We start from the raw sequence: 6,000 nt of genomic DNA, 5'->3' as shown, positions 1-6,000 counted from the left end.
TTAGCTAAAGATTTCTTTATAAATAAGGAATATAAAGCGTTACGCTAGATTTTACTTTTTAATATTACGTATTAGTATTACGCTATTTTTTTAAAGTTTTTAAAGGTATTATTTAGAACCCTTAAACGCGATATTTATAACTTACGCGCCTCTAGAACCCTTAGAGAGGATATATTACTACCTAACCTAGACCCTTTAACTTTTTTAACGTATTTATTTACTTACTAAGTTAACTATTTTTAATATATAAATCCCGCGGATAGCCCGACGTATAATAATTTATAAAATAACGCTAGTATTTACGCTTTTTTTAAAAGCTATGATTTCTACTAGCTAGAGGCTTAGAGTCTTTTATAAGGTATGCTATAAGTAGTAGTAATAATATAGAAACTCTAAATATTAATAATAGGTTTAATAGAACTATATCTTAAGAAATAACTTAATAACTCTATAAGTAAGTATAGAAATATAACTTATAAAACTTATTTAAGATACCTATTAGTTTTTTTTTTTCTATAAATAATATATAAAAAGCTTTTTATTATAACTATATACGGCTACTCTTTTATTTAGCCCTATACGTAGCTTAATAAAGTAACTCTTTTAAATAAAAGTACTAGCCTAGATTACTATACTTATAAAAAGAGACGTAGATTAGAATACGTATTTATAAACGCTAGAGGGCTATAGCGACCTTATTAACTTAGTAACGTTCTTATTTAATAAGTAGTAGCTAGTATCGGCCTTTAGTAATAATATTATTAAGTTCTAGGACGTAGCTATAGGCTAGTACTAGCGGACGCTAAAGGGTTATAATAATATTATTAACTTAGTAATCTTCTTTTTTAATAAGTAGTAGCTAGTATTAGCCTCTTATAACTATACTATTAAGCTCTAAGACGTAACTATGGGCTAGTACTAGCGGACGCTAAAGGGCTATAATAAATTCGTTAAGTTAGTAACCTTCTCTCTTAATAGTTAGTAGCTAGTATTAGCCTTTAATAATAATACTATTAAGCTCTAGGACGTAGCTATAGGCCGGTATTAGCGTATACTAGAGGGCTATAGTAATTAGGTTAACTTAGTAACCTTCTCTCTTAATAGGTAGTAGCTAGTATTAGCCTTTAGTAATAATACTATTAAGCTCTAGGACGTAGCTATAAGCCAGTACTAACGTACGCTAGAGGGCTATAGTAAATTCGTTAAGTTAGTAGCCTTTTTTTTAAATAGATAGTAACTAGTATTAGCCTCTTACGACTATACCGTTAAGCTTTAGGACGTAGCTATAGGCTAGTACTAGCGGACGTTAGAAGGCTATAACGACTCTATTAACTTAATAACCTTCTCTCCTAATAAGTAGTAGCTAATATTAGCCTCTTATAACTATACCGTTAAGCTCTAGGACGTAGCTACGGGCTAGTACTAACGGACGCTAAAGGGCTATAATAGATCTCTTAGGTCCGTAATCTTCTCTCTTAATAAGTAGTAACTAGTATCGGCCTTAAGTAATAACACTATTAAGCTTTAGGACATAGTTACGGGCCAGTACTAGCGCATGCTAAAAGGCTATAGTAGTTAAGTTAACTTAATAACCTTCTCTCTTAATAAGTAATAGCTAGTATTAGCCTCTAATAATAATACTATTAAGCTCTAGGACGTAGCTACGGGCTAGTACTAGCGTATACTAAAGGGCTATAATAGCTTAAAAAACATATTTATAAAAACGATTAAAAAACTAATTTAAGGTTTTAATAATTAGAGTTAAATACTCTTATAAGAGGGCGTCTAGATTACGAAAAATTCGCAAAACGTACTTTAGTTACTTTTAAAATATTATATAGAATATTATATAGTTAATAAATTAAGATTAGCTATTAAATATAAATCGGGCCGCGTATTACTTCTTTAAGTTACGTTAAGGAGTTAATAGCAATATATAAAGTATTTATTACGAGTAGTTAGGGTAACTACTCTAGTATAAGTAGAAGCTTTAGTAATAATAGGCCCGGCGCTATTTAAAAAGGGTAAGAGTAGAAGTTCTAATATCTTTAACTTTAGCGTTCTAATACTTTAGGATCTTATTAAAGTTATATTAACTATAGAGTAAAGTATAATAATAGCCGAGCCCGGATAGAGTATTTCTACTTAACTAGCTTACTAATTAAAGCTATTCTTACCTATTTAATTACTCTTTTATTTTAATTATTAATAAACTAATACTACTACTTTTTATACTTTTTACCTTAGCAGAGCGCAAAGCGTAACGCTTAATTCTTATTAATTAATTTTAATTTACTTAGTTTTAGCCGCTCTTTAGTTAGTAGCCCTATTTAAATAGCAGGGTCTAGCTAATAGCCGACGTATTATTAATAAATTACGGCGCCCTATTTTACTTTACTATTTTATTAAGGCTAGCTATTTTTAATTCCTTATTAAAATATCTATCTTTTACTAAAGTTCTCTTTATTAAAATATCTCTTTTTACTACGTCGATTTTTAATTCTCTTATTATAAGTATTTTTTTTACTTTTAAATTCCCTTTTTTAAATCTTTTTACTTTAGCTCTATTACCGTTTCTACTTTATTTAGTTCTATATACTAAGCTTAGTATTTATTAATAACTTTATTTACGGAATTTAATTATAATAACCTCTTACGAATTACTACGGGTAATAACCTTTTAATTATAAAATACTTAGATAATAGAGGTTTTAGAAATACCTACTTATTATTATTAATAATAAAAAGCAAAAGGTCTCTCTTAATAACTAACGTAGTATAGTTCTAATTTACGTTACTTAAAGATTAATAGGACTACGTAGGATTATAAAATAACGAGGTAATACTACGTTATTATAACTTATATAAATATTTATATTTAGTATAAGAGCTCTTTTTAATTACTACGTATTTTATTAAAACCTTTTTACTACTTAGTATTTTCTTTTTATAATATAAAATTTTATATTCTTATTAAGTCTAACTTTGCGCTAGTAAGCTATAGCTAGATAAAAAGATCTTTTTAATATTTAGTCCCTAGCTCTAGAATCCTATTAAATAAATAATCCTATTACTTATTATACTATTTTTCGGGGTATTTTAAACAAACTACCTTTAACCCCGATAATATAGGGTATACTACTTATACTTACTTATCCTTATATATTCCCATACTCGTAATAAGCTTTCTTAACTACTTATTAATAGAGTTAAATCTAAACGTAGTTAATATAATTAAAGCTATAATTAATATAATTATATATATCTATATCTATAACGATGCTATATTAATATTAATAATATAAACCGTAAAACTTATTTAGTTAACTTATTAAATAAGTTTATAAAAATAACTATTTAGGATTATTAGGGCCTTAGTAAAGACTAGCTTAACGAGGTAATAAGAGATCTTTATTATAACGACTTTTAAATTATTTAAAACGAGAATAACTTTTACTTAGGTCGTATCCTAATCTCTCTTTTTAGCCTTTTATTTTACTTTAGTAATTACTTTATTAATCCCCGCCCGGTTTTATTATACTAATATAACTTATATAATAACTAAAAAAATTATAAATAAAATATTTAAAAAGCCTTATTAATTAGCTAAAAGTACGGTAAGGGCTAGTAATATTCCGTAATACGGGACGCTAATTACTAAGGCCGTTTAAATATAAAAAAGACCCCATAGTAGATATTTTTATACTTCTTATTAAATCCTATAATAAATTTAATAAAAATCTTAAGCTTTTAGCTAATAAGAGAGCTAGCCTACTATTTTTATTATTTTAATACCCTCTATTAGATCATAAAACTCGAAGTTAAGTTACTTTTTTATAAATTAATTATTTACGAAGACGAAGGTGCTTAGTAACGATAAGAACTCGGTATAGTAATTAAAAATAAAATAACTAATATTAATATTAACTTTATTTACTCCGAGGATAATAATAAGGCCTAAGGCATCGATTTAGAGCTAAGTAAACTTAACTTAAGAAGCGAACGCTTGTTTTTAAGGGTATATAGTATTAAAAAATAGGTATATATAATAAGCTTAGATAATAAGAAATATAATAAATAACGAATACTTTAAGAAGCTATAATAAACGTTACGCTACTTATTATAATAAGGGGATAATATTTATCCCGTTTTAAATATTTACTTAAGTATAATATAAGCTAGTTAGCTAACTATATAAAGTATATTAATAACTAAGCTACTTATTACTTATATAAAAGTACGTATAGAAGCGTAGTTCGTTTTTATATCTACTTGTAGAGCTCTTACCCTCTTTAGCGAGCTAAATATAGGGTTCGTTTATAATAAGTTTTAAAGTTAATATAAACTTTAAAATTAAAGGATAATTATCGTAAAGTAAAAGCTTAAGCCGAGTTGAGTATAGGGAGCGAGAAGTATATTACGGGTTTTAAAATTTAATAAGTTATTATATAAGATATTTAAGTAGCGCTTATTAAAAATAAACCGTTTTTAAAATACCGATCTTATTATATACTTATTTTAAAAAGCTTATTTAACTACTTTTAATACTAACGCGATTACTATTATAAAATAATCCGTTTATAAGGGCGCACGGGGGTATAAACCGGGCTATGGGGTATAGTTAAAGGACTAATATTAATAAGAATAAGAAGTAAGTACGTATATACTACGAAATAAATTAAAAAATAATAAGTTACTTTATTTAAAAAGGTAGCTATTTATATATTTACGTTACGCTTACCTATATAGTATACGTCTATATATAAATAGATTATAACTCGAGCGCTAAATACTTACGGTTCTATTCTTAAAGAGGGTAGATATATAACTATTTAGGGGCTATTTTAGTAGTATAAACCGGTATAAAATCTAGGCTATTTTATAAGTAAGTATAGAATACCGTGCGTACGGGAAGTATATAGAATATTTAAAACGTCGTTTATAGTACCCTTTAGTATACTATATATTATAAGATCTACGTTATAACCTAGCCTTAGAGTATTAAAAAGGGAGGCTAGTAAGCGGCTATATACGAGATAGCTAGTTTTTAGCTATAGGGCGGCCTCTATTAACTAACCGGGGTGCTTTTACTTATATGCCCTTCTGGCCGAAAATGCTTATTAGATATATCCCTCGTTTTTACCTCGGCTTAGCTACTTCGCGGCTTAAATCTTTTGTACTAAGTTACGGCTACGGCCTTAGCCGCTTCGATTTATAAATATATAAGTTAAGGACGATTTTTAAAAAGCCCGCATAACTATAGATTATAATACGCCGTCCCTTATTATATATAAATACGTAGCTATAGGAATAATTAAAATCTTTATAAATTGCTTAAAATAGAGGGTAATTAGTAAAGATTTTAAATATATATTATATAGAGGTAACGTTTATTAATATCCGCTAAGCTCGTATCTAAAGCGCTCTAAATATATAACTATACGTATACGTTAAATAAGAATATAAGATATAAACTTATTAGCTATAAGTAAGTTATTAAACGTTAAAATTCTTCTTACTTATAAGACCTTATATACCTATAAAATCTTAATAAATATACGTATTCGTACTTATAAGACCGTTAGTAATAAAATCTCTTATTTTAATATAGGTACTACTATTATACTCTTAGGAACCGCTATCCTATTTAGGATTATAGGGTCGTTTTAAAACGCCTAGCTTTATATAGTATTTTTTATTATTTATAATATACTCTACTTAATAACTACTACTTAACTATCTTACCCCTCTATTAAAGTTATTACGTATAATAAGTACTATAATATATTTTATAATTTTTATACCTACTCTTTTTATAATAGCTCCGCTACTTTATAGAGCCCCTACGTAAGTATAGTTAAAAAATAAGTTAGCTAAACAATAGGTTCGGTAACTAATCTATCGACGTTTAGAGAGTAAACGAGGTTACCTTTTATATAATCGTCGAGTATTTCTTATACTAATTAATATACCCCCGCTAGTATAATATTAAAAACCCT

The sequence above is a fragment of the Colletotrichum lupini genome, chromosome 2 (genome assembly GCF_023278565.1).
Source record: "Colletotrichum lupini chromosome 2, complete sequence".
NCBI classification, from domain to species: Eukaryota; Fungi; Ascomycota; class Sordariomycetes; order Glomerellales; family Glomerellaceae; genus Colletotrichum; species Colletotrichum lupini.
This window is presented reverse-complemented; position numbering follows the sequence as displayed.